Here is a 23,104-nt window from a genome sequence, read left to right on the forward strand (position 1 = left end):
CTAGGGTCCTTGAGCATGGAGCTTTAGTCCTAGGACCTCAAGCCTGGGTCCTGGGGCATGGGTCTTGGGGCCTGGGTCCCGTGTCCTGGTGCCTGGTCCAGGATTCTGAGTCCTGGGGTCTGGATCATGGATCCTGTGTCCTGAGTCCTAGTTCCTGGGTCTTGGGTCCTTGGATCTGTGTCCTGTGGCCTGGCTTCTGGGTCATGGTGCCTGAGTCCTGGGCCTGGGCCTGGGTCCCGGGTCCTGGTGCCTGGGTCTTGGGAACTGTGTCATGGATCCAGAGTCCTGGGTCCTGAGTCCTAGGTCCTGGTTATTTGGTCCTGGGGCCTGGGTTCTGGGTCCTGGGCCTAGGTTTTGGGTCATGAGGCCCGGGTCATGAGTCTTAGGTCCTGGGACATGTGTACTGGGACCTTGGTCCTGGTTCTTGAGGACTGGATCCTGGGTCCTGGGTCCTTGTGTCAGGGTCCCAGTGACTGGGTCTTGGGGCCTGGGATCTGGGTCCTGAGGCCTGGACCTGGGTCCTTGTGCCTTGGGTCCAGGGTCTTGGGGCCTGGGTACTGGGGCCTGGGTCATGGCTCCTGGGTCCCAGGGTTTGGGGCCCAGATCCTGGGACCTGGGTCATGGGTCCTAGGTCCTGTGGCTCTGGTCCCGGGTCCTGGAACCTGGTGCCTAGGTCCTGGGCCTGGGGCCTGTATCATGGGTCCTGGGTCCTGAGTCCTGGGCTATCTGGTCCCCCGCTTCACCTGTGTGTTAAGCTGCCACGATCCGTGGGTCGGAGCTCCAGCAGGTCCCCTCTTGCAGCCTTGTGCCTGAGGCACATCTGGGGCTCTGAGCACCCAGGCGGCAGAGTCCCCTGAGCCTAGCCATCTAGTTGCATGCCATGCTTTCCAGTGGGATATATTCAAAACATGAAACCTCTGACAGCATAAATACAAAAATAATTTTCTACCAGGTTGATTTTTTATTAATCCCTGGTGTGCAGTTAAATGCATATCAAACATATTTTTACATTTTCACCAAGACGAGGTGTCCCTATGCAGGACATACTAGAAACAGAATTAATTACTCTGAATGGTATACAATGTATATACAAAAATCAAACAAATCAAGACATATAAAATACAGTTACATTCAACATCATTCTTGACAATTTTCAGAAGGGATAACTCTACAATATACACAAAAAAATACCTGTACAAAATATATACATTGAAACTGTGCAAAAAGCCAAACAAATTCGAAAAGTCCTACTTCTTTTTTAGATAGTTGTACGTGGACTTATCTCATTGAAATCCTCACAGTACGCTAAACCTTTAGTTAGCCAATGAGAGTTAGCCTCAAGTTCTGAACCCAGATCTGAGCGGTACCAAGTGTGCTCTAAGCTAGAAAAAGTTCTCAGCATAAATTTTGTCCTGGGTTCTTTAGACTCTTCTCTCAGGGAAAGTAACCAATGTGTTTCAACCTTCTGCTTGGCGTTTCTTTAACCAGAGGTCTTCATCAGGGTGGATGGTTAGCAAGGAGGACTGGAAATACCTGTGTGTAGAGAGTGGAGGAACTAATCAAAACCTGTTCCTGTGTTTGCTATTTACAAGTGAAAAAAGGGGGAATCAGGGGAGTATTACATACAGGTTTTCTTCTTTATATAGCGTGGAACATCTTGACTCTATGGTCACTGGGAAAGACAATCAGGCATAAGCTTTGTCACTAAAGGAGGTTTCTAGGATCTCTCATTTTTATAATCACACTATAATGCTTTCCAATGGGGCTACCAGATGGCCTGCCTGCCCTTGAAGTTCTGATGAGCACTCATTTGCTCCCTTAAGCCCAGCCAAGGCTCCAGGAGGTCAGGTGCATTTACTCGTTTGGCCCCTTCTGTCACTCGCTGCTCATAGATTTCCTCTGGTCCTCCACACTCCCTTGTGGTCCAGCGGTTTTCAGTCTGGTGCTTCCAGGAGCCTGGGTCTGTTCCTGCTTCCTTGCCCTGAACAATGGGCCTTTCCTTCAAGCCTGCATTCCCAGAGAGCAGGCAGAGACACGAAACTGTGACATCCCACCTGTCCTGAAAGTCCCAATGAGGGCTCATTTGCTTCCTCAAACCCATGCAGGGCTCCAGGAGGTCCAGTGCAATTGCACCGGTGGTCCCTTCTGCACCTTGGTTTGTACGGATTACTAGTAAGGGTGGTACTTTTCTTCGGCATTATTAGGGACAGGGTGCTTCTGACCTTCTTGTGGTCTAGCTGGTTGCTGCCTGGGCCAGCCTGCCTGGTTCCCCAGGGTCCAGGTAAGCGCCTGCCTGATGGGCCTTTCCTCTGAGCCTGCCTTCCCTGAGAACAGGGAGGGACATAAAGCCTACATCCCAGCAGAGGGTGGCCTGCCCAGGGAAGGTCTGGCCAGCGCTGTATAGTCTGACCAATTAGGCATCTTGGTCGGTTTAGGGATGGACTGCTTGGCCAGCCTCAGCTGTTGTTTCAAGCAAAGAGCTTCCACCCTGTCAGAGATAAGCTGACTCAAGGAGCCATCATTTGTGGAAACCCTACCCAGCAGAGCAAAGGACGAGCAGCCTTGGCAGCTTGTGGCTACACAGTGGTATGACCAGAGTGGAAGGGGGAAGGGTGGTGCCAGATCCCAGATGCCACCTGGTGGTCTGGGCCCCCGTGCGCCAAACCATTGCCCTCCTCCACCTAGAGCATTTCTGCAGCAGCTTTGAATGACCGTTCTGTGGGTGTCATTAGCCCCCTAGGCCTGCACCCCTGTGTCTCGCTCAGCTGCACCTCGACCCGCTTCTCTCTTCTGTAGAGATGGCTGAGCCTGCTGGTTCCTGTGTCACCAAACCTGTCCCCACAGCAAGCCTCCCAACAACTCGTCCAGCAGGTGTATCTACCTGGTTGATCCTACCAGTAGTATATGGTTGTCCCAAAGATTAAGCCATGCACGTTAAGAACAAAAGGCCGGTACAGTAAAACTGCGAATGGCTCATTAAATCAGTTATGGTTCCTTTGACCGCTCCATCTGTTACTTGGATAATGGTTGTCATTCTAGAGCTAATAAATGCCCACAAGTGCTGACCTCACGGGATGCATGTATTTATCAGACCAAGACCAAACCGGGCTTGACCGGCTGCTTTGGTGACTCTAGAAAACCTCGGGCCTATTGCACATCCTGTGATGGTAAAAATACATTTGGATGTCTGCCAACTAACTTTCTATGGTACTGTCTGTGCCTACCATGGGGACCTTGGGTAATGGGGTATCCTAAGAAATGGCTACCACATCCAAGGAAGGCAGCAGGCACCCAAATTACCCACTCCCGATTGGGAGAGATAGTGATGAAAACTAGCAATGCACAACTCTTTCGAGGCCCTGTAAATAAGATTAATGTACTTTTAATCCTTTAATGAAGATCTATTAGAGGCAAGTCTGGTGTCAGCAGCCACAGTAATTCCAGCACCAAAAGCAAACATTAAAGTTGCTACCATTAAAAAGCTCGTAGTTGGTTTTTGAGATTGTGCTGGCCGTCCGCCACGAGGCGAGCTACTGCCTGTCCCAGCCCCTGCCACTCAATGCCCCCTTGGTACTCTTGACTGAGTATTGTGGGGGTCTGAAGTGATTACTTTGAAAAAATGAGTGTTCATAGCAGGCCGGTCACCTGAATAATTCACCTAGGAAAAATGGAATAGGACTCCGGTTCAATTTTGTTGGTTTTCGGAACTGGGACAATGATTAAGAGGGACAGCCAGGGGGGCATTCGTATTGTGCCACTAGAGGTGAAATTCTTGGTCTGGTGCAGGACAAACCATAGCAAAAGAATTTCCCAAGAATGTTTTCATTAATCAAGAATGAAAGTTGTAGGTTCAAAGACGATCAAATATCATTGTAGTTCCGAGCATAAACGATGCCGACGAGCGATCTGGCGGCATTTATTTGAAAGGTTTTTTTGCACGCGAACAAGACCCGGGAGGGTATCAGAGCACTGTACAAGGAAGCCAGCTGGTTAGGCTGGCATAGGAGAACATAATAGCTAGCTAAGCTTATGTAGTAGAAGCATTATGGAGACATAGTAGACATGTATACAGTTAACAAAATGAAAATTGCATAGTAGACAGGGAAGGCAGGGTTGTAGGTCAGTACCATTAGTTTGTAAGGCTACAGTACTATTGTCATATGTAACTATTCAAGAGCAAACCTTTAAATTATTTTTTAAATGCATAGGTTGAGGGGTTCATTCTGATTTCTGGCAGGAGAGCATTCCAATTTCTCGGAGCAACACTTGAGAAGGCACGTCTGTAGGTTCTCTTCTTTTTGAACGTTGGTGGTTTCAGCAGTAAAGTATGTGAACTTCTTAGATCATGATTCCCACCCGATAGTTCAAGTTTATTTGCCAGGCAAGTGAGTGGGTTCTGATTGAGCACTTTGTGCATCAAGCAGGCTATCTTATACCTGATCCTTGTATAGATTGAGAGCCAGTTGAGTTGTATTAAGTCTGGTGTGATGTGGTCATGCTTTCCTGAGCCTTTGATGAATTTGGCAGCAGAGTTCAGAGTGGCCCGGGCCAGTTTAGCTTTGGGTAGCCCTGCCAGGGTCGCAATTCCATAGTCTAAATGGGAGATAATTAGGGATTGGACAGCTTGTTTCAGGTCAGTAGGCGGCAGGAACGGTTTGTTTTTTCTTAATGTGCATAGTTGGTGATTGTTGCACTGATGGGTTCTTGCATATTCAGGCATTTGTCCAAGATTAGGCCTAGTGATCTGGGATGCAATTGAGGGCTTTTAGTTGTTTGAGCCAGTCCTGAATGTGTGCGGTGGCAAGCTAGAGGAATTCTGTTTTCAGTGTATTTAACATAAGGTGGTTGTCAGAAAACACTGTTCAATTTTCAGAAGAGCATGGTTGAGAGTAGTGATGTTGTCTAGTGAGGACATTTTCATATGGAGTTTAGTATCATCTGTGTACATGTGATATTGTATGTCAGACCATTTCAGAATTTCTGTTGCAGGTTCCAAGTAGAGGTTGAAGAGAGTGGGTGAGAGTGTGGATCCTTGTGGAACTCCAATAGAGACCGGCTTACTGTTGGAAAGATCATTGTTGCCTATGATTCTTTGAGATCTATTTTGAAGGAACAAGGCAAACCAAGTTAGGACTAAGATGGTTCAAGCAATAAGAATGGTTCAAGCAATAAGATGGTTCAAGCAATAAGAATGGTTCAAGCAATAAGATTGGAGCTTGGGCTAACTTCATGGACCGTACAATCTCAAATGGCCCTGGTAAGATTCTGGAATGGTTCAAGCAATAAGAATGGAGCTTGGGCTAACTTCATGGACCGTACAATCTCAAATGGCCCTGGTATGATTCTGGAAGCGCCAAGACCCAGGAGTGACACTAAAGGTCTCACAGTGGTGTAGGGATGAGATCCAAATAAGTAATCTTGCCTGGGCAAAGGATGTGAGCAAAACCCTCCAGAAAGTAACTGGGCGCCTTAATGTGAAATTCTCTCAGGACGCCTTGATGGCAGAGTTTACTAAGAAAACCCTTAGGGAACAAGGCTAGTCTCTCTCCAGGGCGCAGGACCAAGATTATATGTCAGAGAAAAAATCGGTCCAGTGGTTAAAAAAGTCATAGGTTAATGATGGCTGGTTCCCGTATTTGGACATTCTGCCCAATCGAGTGCTGAGATATGAAATTCTTAGGACTCGGGTTGGGGTTAACCCATGGAAGATAGATGGAAAATTAAAATCTGCACTGATCGGCCCAGAAGGTAATTGTAACTGTGGGCGTGGACTAAGACATGATATGCCACATATGGAAATTGTTTTTACGTCCGATATTTCTATCACATAAGATAACTTCACGTGCCCAGGCGGTATGTTTACTTACCGATATTCCCACATTAGAAATTGCAATTGGATTGGGTACATTTTTGAAGAGTTTAAAAGAATATAGAAGGGTGATTCGAAAGAGGGGCACTGATTTTAAATTGTTTTAATGTTTTATAAAATGAAAGTTTTCTTCTTATCCTTTTAGTGATTTTGAGATTTCTGTAAAATAGGGCGTATTGTATGTAGTGTTTCTGAGGGCGTCACCCTCTTTTAATTTTCTTTTAACAAGTACCGAATTTTACTTATTTAAGATGTAGTAGAATTTTGTCTGTCTGTACTTTTTGAGCCTAATTGCGTGTGTTCTGTATGGTTTAAAAGACCAAGGTCTAAATAAACAAGTTTCTCTTTCTCTCAAGTTAGGACTAGACCTGATAATTCCATCTTTGTTTCTAGAATGTTGATTAAATTGTTGTGTTTGACCGTATTAATCGCTGAGGAAAGCTCAAGCAGTATAATTTGACATGGTTCGTTTTGGTCAAGAAGTCTTAGAGCATTGTCTACTATGTGTGTTAACACAGTTTAATACAGTGTCCAGATCTGACAGCAGATTGGTGCTGGTCAAGGAGTTGAAAATGATCAATGTGTTTGCAGATTGTGTATGTACGTACTTCTCAACTAGTATGGATAAAGTCACAATATTAGAGATTGGTCGGAAGTTGTTAGGACCGGATATGTCTCATTTCGATGACCCGCTGAGCAGCTTCGAGAAACCAAATGTTTTGTATTCTGGGGTATGGTTGCAAAGCTGAAACATAAATGAATTGGTGGAAGGGCACCCCCAGGAGTGGAGCATGCAGCTTAATTTGAATTAACATGGGAAACCTCACCCGGCCTGGACAAGCAAAGGATTGACAGATTGATAGTTCTTTTTCAATTCTGTGGGTGGTGGTGCATAGCTGTTCTTAGTTGGTGGAGCGATTTGTCTGGTTAATTCCGATGACCAACGAGACCCCACCATGCTAACTAGTTACTTGACCCCCACTGGTAGTCATCCAACTTCTGGGACAATTGGCGTTCAGCCACATGAGATTGAGCAATAACAGGTCAGTGATGCCTTTAGATATCCAAAGCTGCACACGCGCCACACTGAATGGATTAGCATGTGTCTACCCTTCGCCGTTCATGATAGGGATTAAGGATTGCAATTATTTCCTATGAATCAGGAATTCACAGAAAGGCAGGTCACAAGCACATGTTGATTAAGTCCCTGCCTTTTGTACACACCACCCGTCACTATTACCAATTGGATGGTTTAGTGAGGTCCTCGGATCAGCCCGCTGGGGGTTGGCAACGACCCTGGCAGAGTGCTGAGAAGACGATAAAACTTGACGATAAAACTTGACTATCTAGAGGAAGTAAAAGTCGTAACAAGGTTTCTGTAGGTGAACCTGTGGAAGGATCATTAAATGGCGGAGCTACCCGAGCGACTGATGGCGCCAGCGCCAAACCATCGGCCTGTCTTCCAGGTGGAAACCACACCTGTAGGTGCAATGCCTGGCCCAGCCCTTGAATGTCCTGGCTGGAGGAGCAGCCTGTTGCCACTGGGGCGCATGGGCCAGGACCAGGCCGCCGGTCAGGCTCCTCCACTGGGGGAGGACCTGACCGCCGTACCTGTGAGGGACTGGTGGATGGAGCGTGGGTGGGGCCCTCATCCCAGCCCCTCTTTGTGCAGTGCTGATGGAAGGCCCTCCCAAGAGGGAACCCACAATCACTTATCATGAAGCAGTATCGCAGTACCTCCCTGGGTTGGGAGCACTCCCAAAGGCCTGTATGAGAAGGCACTGCCGCCGTCAGTGAACCTCGGTCCCTCTTGGTGGGGACGTGTGGGAGGGGGAACCTCCCAGCTCTTCACTTCCGGTGCCTCTGAACAGGGCAAGGGGTGGGCCAACCCCAGCCCTCCGGCATGGCTAGGTGCTGCCGCTAAGCTGGATATGAGTTCGGTGCTGGATGGCTGATGTGCAGGTGGGGTTTGAAGTCTTCCTCTGAGAGGGGCCAGAGGTAGGTCTTCCTGCCTCTGCCATTGTTGGAGCCCTTGCCATCCATGAGGATGGGGGGCTCCCCGGCCAAGCACTTTGAAACTCTCTTTAAATCATGCTAAATCATTTGCAGATGATCTGATTCTGGGTCAGGGTTTTTGGTAAATAGCAGAACAGCTACCATGCTGCGAAATGCAATTAAAAGTCATTCCTTGAGCCAAGCTTTTCCCTCCATCCGTGGGTGCCCGCAGACCACCCCACCACACCTGGTGATGGGTCCCTCTGCTGCCAGGCTGGCAGCAGAGATGCAGAGGGAGAATGTGGGCCCGTGGGAGGCGGCCTCAATCATGTGCTGACTGGCACGGAGGCCTCCCCCTCCAGTGTTGTGCCACCGGATGCAAGGACGGGGGCACGATGCCTTGTGGGTTAGCCGGGTGACCAGATGGCCTGACCGAGTCCCTCTAGTCCTGTACAAGATGCTGCGAGGCAATCAGCCCCAGTAAGGAGCTTCCTGAGCACTGGCCTTAGAGTGCATGGCCACTCTTGTCATTGGACTTCCATTTGACTAGATCCCAGGCAATCTGGTCACTGGGTCATTCTGGGCCATCTGGTCGTCATGCTGTGCAACCAGATGGCCTGGCAGGCTGGGTGACCATATGGCTGGCTGGCCAGCCAGCCAAGCTAACTCCCACTTTTCTCATCCCCAGGGTTCTGTAAGCCCCCACTTTGCTGGGACTTAATAGCCAAGTAAAATGGGCTTCCTTGGCAGGCCCGTAGAGAGAGAGTGTGGGGTGAGCAGGTTTAACTCTTCTTGGCTGCCAAGGCCTGGGCTCCAGGCAGGTGTAAGGCTCCCACCCAAGACAGCACCCTGAGCCCACGGTATGGTGGTGGTAATCACTACCCAAGACTGGGTGGCTTCAGACCATGGGGGCCTCTTTCGCTCTGCCTCTGGGTTTGGGCCAAGAGGCTAGAGCAACCCTGCATGAAGGCCCAGCATGGCACCGAGCTAAAACATGAGGCCAGGTGAGCTCAGCGAAGCCCTCAGCAGATGCCTGGGCCCAGTCTCAAATGGTAGCGCTGGTTATTATCCGGCGCCAATCAAGAGGTACTGTCGACAGGCCTGGAACAAGGCTTACCATTCTCTGAGAACAATTGGGGCCTGGCAAAGGGGAAGCAGCATGCCTTGAAAATTCTCTCTCCCTTCTCCGGTAGAACATGCAGGATGGGGCTGTGCATGGGTCAGGTAACCAGCAGGCCCAGGACTAAAGGCCGACCACGGCCCTGAGCACCCTTCCACGGCCCAAGCGGTGTTGTTAAGTGCCTGAGGAGGCTTCCCCTGCTTGGCCGGGTTTAGATGCTCTGATTGGGCCCTGGGTCCCTGCTGGGCCATGCGTGTGGAGGGAGCTCCGGTGCTGGGCTCCGCCTTCTAGCCTGCTGCCTGGAAAAGGGACCGAGGGGTGCTGCGGGCCCAGGGAGTCCTCCCCTGCATGGGTGGGTTTATGAGCTCCAACAGGGCCCCAGCGGGCCCTGTGTTGGGAGACTTCGGTCCTGGGCTCCATCCTTGAAAAATCATAAAATGTTACTAGAGCTGCAGGTCTAGTAATTTAAATAAACTCCACATCTTGTGCCCATTTCAGAAATATATAGGTTTCCTTGATACCTATTTTTCACTTTTTATATTTTGCCTAATGAATTGCTGTATACCTGGCACGCAATGAAAAACCATTGAAAGGTGCAGCTCAGTTATTGGCTCTGGGTTCCTTGGGCTCTTGGAGAACCTACAAGCACTATATATCCCTGCAAGCAGAAGGGCCTAGCAGAAATAAGGGTATATTGCTTTTGAAAATAGGCCATCGTTAGAAAGAGTTACAGGTGAAAACGTAGACACAAATGACTGATTTTTTTTCAACTCAATTTCAATATTTCCTTTATTCAACTGTTACATTTTATAAGAAAAATGTGAAGGATCTAAACATATCAACCCAGAATTGTGTCTACCTTTCAAATATGTATAGCATTCCAGGTTCCGCCATGGGTTTCACACCCACTTCTAAAACTAACTGGAAGGAGGTTGAAAGCACAAACATTAGGGGAAATGGGCTATGTCACAGTAAAATGCCAAACCTGTGTTGAAAAATGTGGTTTTCTGATTCAAGTATGCCTGTTCCTGAAAGCTGGGAAGATGGTGATTTTAGCGCCACAAACCCTTTGTTGATGCTATTTGCAGGAGAAAAAAACAGACACTTTCTTCTGCAGCACTTGTTCCCCAAAACAATCTAAATGTAGGTGTATTTCGGCTAATTTCCCAGTCCCCTCCAGAGGAATCCACAGACCTTGTGTGCCTTTAGAATCCTCAGGAAGTTGGAAATAAAGGATGCAAATTTGGCATGGATACCTTATGTGGGCAAAATGTTATGGGGTCCTAAGAATGAATTACCCGAAATTGCTGAAAAAAGTCTTAGCATGGCGAACTGGCCACCGATTGAACACGCAACAGTGCCACAACTGAATCCATCTCGGTCTCGCCCAGATACAAACAAGGTGTTACATCGGCATTGTCTTAAAGCATCAACTCGTGAGGATAAACGACATCAGGCAACACACTCGAATTGCATAGACTTCCAGTGTTATCACTCCTGTGTAGTTAATTTGGTGTTTTCTTGGAGCAGCTAGTTTTACCTGGAACAGTAAATATTTGGACTTCCTACTTCAGCATTTTGATTATTCTAATCTGAAATAGGACGGCCCCACTTCGTCCTCTCCCCCACCGTACCTGTCCTGATGAAGACCCCGGTAAAGGACTTACTGTAGCCTACGTTTAGGGGTCAAAACGTCGACGACTTTCCTTTTTTGGGACCTCCGGCACACTCCCCTGATTACATTGAACTGTGTATGTGACCGTAGAATGTCCCCAGGTTAATTGTGTTACAATGTATGCCACAATTTGTGTAGGCCTTCTGTTTTTGGAATAATACCAATTACGATTTGAAGACTGTAACAACCTATTTTCTTTGAGTCTGTGTACTTTTCTTGACTTTACTCTGCTTTGAGCACATTTTCTTCCCTCTCCCTCTCCCGTTTTGGGGCTACTTACTCTTCAAACTTGAATGTAATGTCTTACTGATTTATACTTAGTGTTGTTGAATAAATGACAAGATTTGTTTATGAGTAACCCTTGATTATCTTTGATTAATTGTTTTATAATTGTGTTAGTGTGTGTGTCTCACTCAACACGTTCTCCTTGCGGGGACCCCTCTTTACACTTACTACATAACACCCAGGTCCCCGCGACTGCATAGGTTCAACCCCCCTCTTTTGTAATGTTAGCATGGGGAGAGGCCTAGCAGCGAAATAATTAAGTTAATAAGGTGATTGAAAACATATTATTTTACAGAGTTTTATATAGCGGAAACTTGACACAAATTGAGTATCAGAGCGCTTGACATAGCACCAGTTGCATTACATGAGGACACATTTATTATTGTTAGGCACAGGGATATTAAGTGATTTGCCCAGAATCATAGGTTGTGCAGCGTCATTGCCAAGACTTGAACCCAGTTCCCATATGCGAGGTCGACCGCCCTAACCATTAGGCCAACTCCTCTCCTATGACTCACTATGGTTGGATGCCATCAAAGGGATGGTTGCCTGCTAGGGTCAGCAGACCACCATATCTATGATCGCATTTCAATAAAGCAATTTTATTTTGTAAATGTAGCCTGTTTTCCTTAAAGGAAACGGGGCTGTGTCTAAAAATAAAGGCAAATGTTTTTAAGTTTTCACTGTTTACTGACAAACATACTTTTTTTGAACATTCACAATGGGGAAGAGATGACCATGGGACCCACTTCTCAACTACAAATGGGTTACAACCCCAATTTGGAGGTTGATAACTTTTTAATTGTTTACAACCACTATTTCAGTCCCAAACCGTTAATACTTATGGGTAAGAATTGCTATCTGGAGTAGACACCTACAACAGGTCAGTTTCAAATAGCAATTTCTTATCCATTTATATAACGCATTTTAGGAGTCAGTGAAAGTTACTGTAGGAGAGTTGGATTTGCTTACTATGGTTACCCCCACTTTTTGCTGGTATTTCACTGTTTCTCGACTTTAGTCTGACTGGGGCCCTGCTAACCAGGACCCCAGCCTAGCTGATTCCTCTTTGAAATGATTGCATGTATATTAGGTACACTCCAGATTGGTTACTGGGTTACCCTTGTGAGTCCCTAGTATATGGTACCTTAGGAACTAAGGGCATAGGTACCCCAGACACCAACCAGGGGTTGAAGCATGTATTATACCACCCCTGGGAAGCCTTCCAAAATGCCACCCCAGGTCTGCTACTGCAGCCTGGGTAAAGTGGTGCATGCACCCCTTACTAAGATATAGGTTTCCTGTATCTACCTTTAATCACTGACACATATAAACCTATAAGTCACTCCTATGGCAGGCCTTATCAATCCTGAAGGCAGAGTGCTTGGTTTTGTGTGGGAGGGTGCCCATGCATGAGCAGGACCCCTTTGCAGCTTTCGGTATCTATTCTCTGAAGCTGTTCTGGGATGCAGCCAGACCATATACTCGTAAGTGCATTATAACCAACCGGGAAATGCTAACTTTGGAATGGCTGCATGGAAACATGTTGTGTTCGGTGTCAAACACTTTGGAATCCAACCCCCCCCCCCCGCCAATCCTGGTGGCGGGGGTAAAATGTCACCCTTCTAGAGGGAGAGACTTGTACACACTGACCTAAACAGTAATAGTTTAAAAGAGCCCCAGCATCTCAAAATGGATGCTACAGCCACAGACACTGGTCTGACCTCCTGCTGCTGGACGAAATTCTGGCTGGGGAGGCCTGGACAATAGTTTTCCTGTCTCAGGGAGGTGTAACCACCTCCCAGACATGCTTTAGTGTATTGGGCTGGGTGGGTGCATTCAGATAATGCTTTTCAGACAGTGCTGGGGGCAAACTTGGTGCCCTTGTGCATACCCCAGTTCAAACAGGTTGCAGGGGCACTCAGCCCCTGCTCTGGCATGAAACTGGACAAAGGGAAAGGGTGTAGCCACCCCCTCCCTGGATCCTCCCATAGGTGGGTCCACAGACTATGTCCAAACCCCTAACTTAGTATAAGTATGGGACCCCAGTCCTTAGGACTTCAGATTACACCTGGATGAAACTCTGCAACATATATCCTGGAACTTCGACATTCTACATAACTAGAAGACGGAAGAATCTCCCTTGGGGTTAAGGAGTGACTCCCATGTTCAAACAGGCACCAAAGAAGCATCTTAATGGTCTGCACTTCCAAGGCTCCCGCCGGACCCCGAAGTATTTGCAACTCAGGACACAGACTTCCAGACTTCTCAGAGGCCGACATGAGATCCCAGCAAACCTGAGACCCGCAGCCCTCATGAGTTACGTGGGACTGGAACTCCTATACACCATGCACACTTGCTAGTGCATCCACTTCCCGAGCTTTTCTGAAGTTGTGCATTGGGCTACTTGTATTCCAATTCCCGAGCACCATTTGCACCAAAGATTGTGGGCCTACACTCCATGAATGTTCCGTGAGCCCACTTCTAGCATTTCTACTCGAGGCACCTTTGCGATCCCTGGTCGGTCAACTGGTGGGTTCCCATGAAGGTAACTCTTCTTTTCCTTGGGCTTTCCTGGTGGCTCCAGACATGCCCTGACTCCCTTCCAAAGGGTGAGTCCCTCAGACCTTGCTGGTCGGCACCAAAGCCAATCTCTGCTCTCTGTGTGGGTTCCTGTTGCAAAGGCTTGTTGGGTCCAATCCAGAAACCGATACTGCAGCGCTTGACATCCTTTGTGGGACAGCTTGAATCCAGCACCTGGTCATCCTCGATGCCTTCTGGTCCTCGTGGCTGAAGAGTCAAGCTTCACCTTCTTCACCTGAAATCACCCAACATTGGTGGGCATCCGCTCATTGCCTTCCTGGTCACTGGCAAGTGACCCAGACTCTGTCGCCTCCGCTTTCTTTCAGGTTCTTCAAATCTCTGATCCACTCTTTGATCCACCCAGATACTTTCCCTTGGTCCCCAGCAGCACTTTGCAGCAGCTCGCCATTGAAATCGACGACGAAACCCGACACGAAAAGACACCTATGCACCTGGCTTCCCTGGGTGAGGTAACTCGAGTTCTCCGGTCTTCCTGTGGGTGTTGACTCTAGAACCTCCTAGTTCAAAAGGGGTTTGCTCCAAGTCCTCTTCTAAGTGTCCTTAATCTTTAAATTTCCAACTGCGACTTTCCCCATAGAAGGTAATGGTAATTCACGGCTATGTTTAGACACTGCAGGCGTCCCACGTGGGTCCCCTGTGTCACTGCCTTGGGAGGTTTATGGTGGCCCCAGTGGTTCTAAAGGCTCTAGGCCTTGTATCTATGTCAGTCGTGGTTCTTATACCACTTTCTTAATATATGGTTTGGTACGCTCCTAAGGCTCAAGGTATATTGTGCTAATTTACTGTGTGCTAATTAAGTTTACTGAATGTACGTTTTCCTCTAGCCTCATAAAGAGACTAGAGGGATGTGTTTAGAATAAACACATATATTTTATATATATACCTGGTGTTGTTCTCCTTTCATTTGGTCATTCATGAGATTATAGACTGGTAAAACAAGCTGCTTTATATCCTTCAAGACTTAGCCTGAAGGCTGCTCTCCACAGCTACCACTAGGATAGCTTTCTATATAGGTTGTCTTTAAACCTACCATCAATAAGGGTCTGTTAGACTGGTGCAAGAATCCCACTAGAATAGTGGACAGCATATGCCAGGCCAACTTCTCACAGTTACTAACTCCTATAATGGGTTTACTACAGTTCTTAATTTGAGCTTGTAGTTGCAGGTTTTGCCCACTGGCACTTTTGTTTGTGCGGAAGGCCCTTATTTTTCCTCATAATCCTCTCACCAAGAGCAAGAGAGAGAAATGCACACAGGGGAGATAGAAGGAAGGAGAAAAAGATGGAAAATCGCTGATAAAGAGAGAAAGCAAGGATGGAAAGGAACATGAAAGAGGGAGATGAAGAGGCAGGGAGGGCCTGATGGTGGATTAAAGAGGTAGAAGGTGTAATTAAGATTATGCAACCTTAGTATTCAGCACCCACTATGTCCGCAGCGCCCGCCACAGGCCTCAGAACAAAACTTTGGGTACTGGCACTTATTTAACGAACTAAGCACTGGTTTAATACGTTATTAAAAGCAGTATTTCAATCGAAAACCCCAAATCGGAGCATTTACGACCAAAAAACTGTGGTGTACATCTGGCCCTTACTTCTTAGTTACATTTTGAACTTAACTAGTACATCTTTCTTTTTTGAGGCGTAAGCTTGCGGTGAAAGTTCTTCAAATCCATACATCGAGCGATGGAAGAAAACATGGGGAGCAAGACTACTACTTGAATTACAATTGAAGAAAAGAGCAGAGACTTTATGTGAGCTGACTGACTGAAAGACTGGTGAACACTGAAAGTACTGTAACTGGAATCTTGTTATCAAATACATTTATCAAATATTAATGTATCCTGTCCAATCCACTCTTGTTGAAACAAAATTAATCCCACCGTTACATTCCTCTCACAAACCCAGAGTACTGTTTATACTTACCCCTCCAATTATTTTCCATGGCGAGGGGTGGGGGAACTTGCACGCTGCTTCTGAAATCATCACTCCTGAAGGAGGCAGAAGCACACAGGAGGCAGGAAAATATGATTTTATTCCTACCAGGCCTTATTTGTGTTAGGCCGGATGGCCTTGAAGCTCCAATCATTGCACTGAAGCTTTTTGGAGAATGGAAAGTTTCAGTTCTCTTTCTTGTTAGTGTGATATCAACTTATTGTACTGAGAATAATGTTTGAAAATATTATGATCATAGCACACACTGTTAGCATTACCGTTCAAATATTTGTTTTCTATGCCCTGTGTCTTAACACTAAATATTACAAAAGTGCTCATGCTGGCATATAATCAGCCATGGTTTCTCTGTAACGTATGTTTTACCAGGAGTCTCTGCCACACACAATCTTCCAATGGACATAGGGCTGGCTTTAGCGCTGGCGGCCCATGGTGCCACAATCTTTGTTGGCATTTCCCCGACTGACCTCTTTCTCCAAGGATCCTGTCACTATCACCCTCCAAGAGTGCCCCTCATCTCTCCATAGCCCCTCTCTCATATGCATTTCTTTTGTTTTATAGCGCTACTCATACCAATGTAGGGTTTCAGAGCACTTCACATCACACACACATTATACAAAGACAATGAATCATACCTGTTTAAACAATATAGGAAATGTTACATGAAACAATGAGGGTTACAGGGTGTAGGATTCACATGTCATCAATACTAGTAGTCTGTAGATTTTGGTCTGGAGAAGCGCAAACTCAGGATTTACAATGTCCGACAGTGGGTGGGTTTGGCTTTTAATAATAATAATAATGTATTTCTACCCAAACAAACCCTTTTTAGCACATTATGATAATGAAAGACTGGGGAAAAATATGATGTTATAACTTATACCATGCTGTTTGTATGCATCTCTTTAATGACAGTTCATAGGTCACTGTGCTATATTAAGATTGTAAATTATGAACTACAAGTAACAAAATCATCTCTGTGACAAAAGCAGTAAACCACTGAGCTATCCACATAAAATATTGTTCAGTGATCTGCGTGGTATACGTTCTTTGCAGCAGGCATATTAACCCTTTCTGCTACTTTATAAAGAGTCAAAACTGCCACTAGACAAACCTCTGTCTTTCTCCAGTAGGAACATTAATCATCAGAATTATCTTAACATTGTTGTGTTGTCTAAAACCTGCTAGACGCAAAGAACTTTGCAGCAGGTGCTTTTAAACCCATAAGTTATTTCTAAATACAACGCCTTCTGAACTCAACACCAGGTGCGGCTGCAACAGTCACACCACTCTGATTTCTGTGACAGAGGAATCAATTTAGTTTCTGATGTTGAAGATTTTTTTTAAATAAAAGTAGTTAACAAATTCAACACATCTGGAGCTGTTGACCTGATGTACAGGCTGTGCGGAGTGTTATTTAAAAGTGCTGTATGTGTCTCTTGGTTGATTTACTGGATTTTGCAATTCTTGCTCTGAAGAATGTATATTTGGCTTTAGAAAGATATGTTTTGTAGGAATTGTTACTGGACTTGAGTTGGTTGGGGTACATTTCAGTGGGGAGTTTTTCCAAAGGTTCATTGAGACTTGCAAAGGTTTCCTTTGATTGTTGACTTTGGGGGTGATCCAGGGAGACATATTTCTATATACCTTTAGTCTACACGGGGGAGCAAGTTCATCCAACATATTTATTTATTTATTTACATAGCGCCAGAATCGACCCCTCGGGAGTATCTCTGCCCTCCGGGCAATGCTGCGGGAAAGCTGACGGGCAGAATCAGAAAAGGATGGTCTTGTGGAGCTTTCTGAATTAGAGATGATCAGGGCATTGTCTCAGATGAATAGGGAGCTGATTCCAATAGAGATGGGCTAGGTGGAAGAATGCTTTTGTTCAATGCATATGGTCCAAGTTACAATTGTACTCAGGAATGAACTCAGAGAGGTCCGTAATAGATGACTTTGCAACTACGAGAAGGCGCAACCATGTTTTGAAATGCTACACTATCACTCTTTAGGTGCTTGGTGGTTCTTAAGGTCTTCAAGGGCTTGGCTTTCAGTGTAGGTGGAGAGCTGAGAAGAGAGAAATATATAATGCTGCTTAATCAGGCTACTGTGAGCAGGTTAAAGACTTCTAGATGTTTGTGCCTTGCGATGATAAGATCCAGTATGACTCCTTTCACTTGTGGATGACACTGTGATTTGAACAAAGGCATGATGTTTTGAATAAATGCATAATTGTAATCAAATAAAGTCTTGATATATGATTGGGCCTTATCATTTACATCGTTCAAAGGAGACTGAAATCACAGATACATTTATGCCCTAGGGGAGATAAACTTGATCAGTAACAAACTCAGTGATTTCATCAATAAAGGAATTACTCTTTCTTGTCAGGTAGTAGATGATGCTTAGTCTGATTATTTTATCTGTGTTTGTCACAATGTTAGTAGTGAGGTATTCAAAATAGGAACATAATTTTGTTTTAATCATGATGCAAGAGATAATTCGTTATTGATAAGGGCTTTCGCTGCCTCATTTGGAAGTCCTCTCTTTACATTCTATGTTATTGCAACTTGGGATCATGGCACAATTTGTTGGACGAGAGGCTTGAAAGAAACATGTTTCTGTGACTGTAAGAATGTCCAGATCATAGCTGTGTAATAGATCAGAGAGGGAAGCAATGCTAGAAGTAGACAATTTTCTGTTAGTTACGGTACAGTGTAAGTGAGCCATTCGTAGGTATTAGCCTCAAATTTGGTGAATTATTTGGTCATGAGGTTGGTGTAACAGTCTGTCCTTTCATTTACACTGGTCCGTCTACTCCATTTGGCTGTGTGTGTTGTATGAATTATTTTTACAGATCATAGAGGCAAGAGGGGTGAGTGAGTTCTCAGGGGGCATCAGCGTGAATGTTTTAGGTGAATAGTGTAGAGAGCGATGGTTGAAAGGCATTTCATGAGGTTTCATGGTCAAGGTGATCATGGAAGGAGATGCAGAGGAGCAGTTCAGACTGATCGTGAGAGTTAATAAAGTCATTTTTAGGTGAAAGAGCTTTCTTCCATGGACAAATATGTACAACGTCATTCATTTTATTTAATTGCAAGATGGTGTCACCTTTTTTCAGAAAGGAGGCAGATTCATAGGGGGGGATGTAGCTATAGAGGGATGCTTTGCTCCTTGTTCTTGTCTCTGTCATGATTTGGACTAACATGATTGTGGGAGCAATGCTGAGAGAAGAAGATACCAGTGAAGAAATGCATGGTCCATTCCAATCGGGGGCATTCTTCATGAGTGTGAACAGTAGCAGGGATGTAGTGGCATGGTCTGGGGTGATGTGTGGAAGGGAGGAGTATACAAGAGGTATAAATATTGCTGAAGACAAGAGTCTAAGTAGTGTCATTCTGTGACTTGAGCAGGGTTCGAGTTTGAAGGGGATAAACCGATGAGAAGAATATACAATTTCTGGGTGCTTTTCAGGGCTTGTGATGCATCCCCAGAGATTGGTATGATTGTATGAGGTTGTAGATGAGGGTAATAAATTGGAGAATATTTTCAGCAAAAGAGCTGTCAGGGGATGGCGATAACTTGTAAGGTGTGGGAGTCATTCTTTGTGTGGACGCATAAGTCATAGAGGATGTTGCAGGAGCCTTTGGAGGATACATCTGTTTGTGAGATGATTCATGTCTTTCAGGCCGTAAAAATGGTGGTCAAGATGAGCAGGTTGGTGCTTGAGGACTGCAACACAGCTCTACTATCATCAAAAATGTTAATATGTAGCTCACAGAGTTAGATTGAATGACAGGTGACAGAGTTTTTTTTTATCATACTGATCCTTGGATGTTTTGAAGATGGTGAAAAAGTCATAGAAAGTGGTGACCCAAGCCTCTGATTTACTGAAGAAGAAAATAAAGCCTGCATGTGTGGTTCCAGAATTCAGTCTGTGTTATTTATATGCAATGAGAATGTCAGGTTGCTCGATGAGAGTTTTAGGTGAGAGGTATTTAGAAGCATTGTTGGCTACGCTTGGCGGGTAGACTATATCACTGCTAGAGTGATTGTGTAAGGGTTATAATACAGTGATTGTGCAAGGTGAAAACTCACCTCAAGGGCATACTGAAGTGTGGTAAAAATATCAAGGAGAGCATCAATGGACGTTGCAACAACAATAGGGGCAACATTAAAAGGGGTGGCATTGCCATAGTAAATCACTTTATCATTATAAAGGAAAAACAAGATTAGTCTATCAAATTGGGTAGGACCTATGCAGCTCTCCTAAGTAAAGTCAGTTAAAGGAAGATTATTCACCCAGCGAATGAGTGCTGGACTTACTAATGCACTCATGCATTTATTTCACCTGTTGGATTTCAGTTACTATCAGGCAAACAAGGGTTCCCCTTACAAGGCCTGAAAAACACCTTCTTGCATCCAGTCTCACACACTCAGCAAATCTGTGTGCAACAGGACCCCATGAAGCACATATCCAAAATTTGGTAAAATCATTTCATAAAACCACAATTCAGAAAGATTAACACCGATCAATCATTAAGAAAAGGTTACACTCCCACTGAGTGCGTCATTGTATCCCAAAACACACTCAGTGGGAGTGTAACCTTTTTCGTTGAGTATGTTCAATGGCATATTATACTAGTCCAAGCACTGTGGGTCGTGTTAATAAAATATGCCAAACCCTTTCGGTGGTCTTAGTGCAAATATGCCACCTTCTTTGGGACCAATTTTTTAATTTACTCCTCCCAAACTACTATCTATAAAAACGTGAACACAATATCAAAAACATACTTCTATACACAATATCACAATCATACAAAGATACAAAAAGGAACCCTTATTCTTACTAATAGATCATCACACTCTTGACCAACAAGTGTCATGTTTAAAAGCACTCGGGCATTTTCTCAATTTTTTAACAATATCCCTTATGTGTATCACTTGTTTGTTTAATTCCTTTTTCTGTGGGGAAATCCTTTTTGTCTCTGGACACTGCACTCGAGGCTAGAGGTGCCTCTGGATGAGGCTGGCAGTCAACACAAACAGGAACACCCTATGATAACTGCCATAATCTCAATGTGGGGCGGATGAAACATATAAACCGCATTCCAACTAACATTGATTTTTTTTAGGGTTTCCTAATCTCCCTGAACCAAAGGTCGAGTAGTGTTACAAGTGTCCATTTTTTCTTGATTAAATGCATGTTTAAAAATGTCTCATCCGTTCTTCTGTGTCCAGACCAAACCTTCATGCAACCAACTCTGTCAACAAAAATGATCAAATGTTACCTTTTAGAACAAAACCGATCACATTTAAATGTAGAGGTAGACAGGATCACAATATTTCAACCTCATAAAAGAAATGACTTTTATATAGCTAAAGCAACAGGAGAACCGAACATTCCTTTTAATGTGATAATCCACATATGTTGTGGCCACTAATAAACCAAGTCTCATCATCACGGGTGTACAAACCTCAAAATAGTCTCTGGATATAAAGTGTTCGTAGAAGCGAATCACATTTAGAGCTATAAGGACTTGAAGAATGTTCCCATCTTAGATATATAAAAAGGTTGACTTCAACCATAAAAGAGGAACCTATGAACGTCAAATAAAGCAACAGTAGGTTTCAATGGATAAATAACCCTCAGCCTGATTGGCTAATCTGCCTCATTTCTTCACATGGCACCCACTCAGGGTCCAATCCCTTAAATAACCAATTTATAAATGGCCTTACCATAGAGGAAAATGCCATATCCTTGACAATATATTTCCGCTACAAATGGCAGGTCAGCTGGGTCTCTCAATTCATTCCCACTAGGAATTTGTAAAAGCCCTATATTGGAATGATAAGGTAAAACTAACTCTGCAATACACACATATATGTTGCTTTATTTGCTAGGTAATAACTAACAGGGATACCTTAGTAAGGGGGAGGTAAACAGAAGGGTTATTATTCAACAATTTACATTTGATTGTGTTTGTTTCAATAATAGGTCCCATTCTGGCCTATGAGGCCTAGAACAAAATGGAAGTTTTTGTGACTCCGAGATTGAAGTGAAGTACGCATGAGCATGATGAAATGATCTGCAGGCAAGTATGAGCTGCCTGTGCCTGTACAGAATGGGTCAAGGACAGTGTGCCCTGAAAGTCCAGCTGAGGGCCAACAAAATGGACATCCGTGCTGAGAATCATGGGAAAAGAGGCAAAACTTACAAGTTAAAGGACATGAGCGAAGCGGATATAATAAGGACAAAGACCATTTTCATTGATCTGATCTTGCGGAAATTAAACAATAAGATGATGGGTTATGCTCATCCACCCCTTGGATTGACCAATTAGAACTGTTAAAAGACACTGATAGTTACTTTTGTAGATAGATTAGGTAGCGAAAATGGGTATAAAAAGGTGTGTTCAGACTTAAGAAGAAACTCTCTCTCTCTCTATTCTTTGATTTCCATCTTTGTATCCTGACATGCTGCCAGAATGTTGAATTTTCCTGTGGCGTAAGAACTTTGAATTTTTAAGAACTTTAACTTTGTTAGGATGAGTATGGAGTCTGTAGATGAGGTTAATAGCTAGAGAGAATAGGGAGATGAACTTTGGGAACTATTATGTCTTTTGCTAATATTCATGTCCTATAATCTCAATATTAATGTGCTTATTTCTGAGCTTTGAATTAAATTTGAATATAAATGTATAAGTCAAATTCTTTTATTTACTTAAATCTATTTTGCATTAAATGAATTTATAAGTGAATAAATACAGGTCGTGCTAGAAGATTTTCTTTAAATAAAAATTAGATAAATGAAGAACTAAGCTGGTCTAGTTCATCCTTAGCCTAATTTTTACTAGCAGATCCATTGACAAATAATAGTGGTGTGTCTGAATAAATTGTCTCGTTGATAAAACCATGGTAAAACAATTTAAACTGCAGGTGTACATATTATAAATATTTAGCTTAATTTAGACACTCCGCTATGGTCCAGCAGCTCTCCTTTGAGTTTCACCAATCCATTAAGTAGAGTAAAGTGTGTACGATGACTCGCAGTGTTATGGGCCCCACTGATGAGTAAGTGTGTGATTTGAAACTTCAGGGAAGGGTGAAGAGGTTCTTGGATGAAATTTCCAGAGTAGCGCTGCATCACCCCCCGCTTCTTTCTGTATTTCACACACTCCTTTGTCACATATTCATCAGAACGTCCCAAACTGGCTACAGCATGCATGTGGAGGTGGGCACGGGATCTTGGAGTCTACCTATGATACTTCCATGTCTAAGTAAACCTTTTATCTTTTTCTTGCACTTTCAAGACAGGGTAGCTCAGTTAGCTTAACATTTTCAACTAAAACTTGTACTGATCTGCAATCATGATTTGGAATCCCAGCAAGGCTCACACTGACTTCTGTCTCTTTCCAAGGTGGCAGAATTTGTGCTATGAAGTGCTACTTAAAAACGCATTTAAATTGTTGACTGCATCATTTAGAATCAATCATAAGATACAGCATCTAGGAGTTTTCTTTCTGAGTATTCTGAAGAGGATGCCAATGTAGTGGATTAAATGGACTGAGCATGTAAAAAATCTCTGTTATCAATTCTCTGTAAGT

General features: G+C 44.5%; 1 long non-coding RNA gene and 1 pseudogene across 1 annotated transcript in view; one reads left to right on the forward strand and one right to left on the reverse strand.

Annotated features, from left to right (window-relative positions):
* LOC147751055 (uncharacterized) overlaps positions 1 to 23,104 on the reverse strand; it is a 95,641-nt gene that overhangs the window by 50,210 nt on the left and 22,327 nt on the right. The window lies entirely within an intron of this gene.
* LOC147751056 (18S ribosomal RNA) lies at positions 2,879 to 4,014 on the forward strand (annotated as a pseudogene).

Source organism: Lissotriton vulgaris, chromosome 1_1 (assembly GCF_964263255.1).
Source record: "Lissotriton vulgaris chromosome 1_1, aLisVul1.2, whole genome shotgun sequence".
Taxonomy (NCBI): Eukaryota; Metazoa; Chordata; class Amphibia; order Caudata; family Salamandridae; genus Lissotriton; species Lissotriton vulgaris.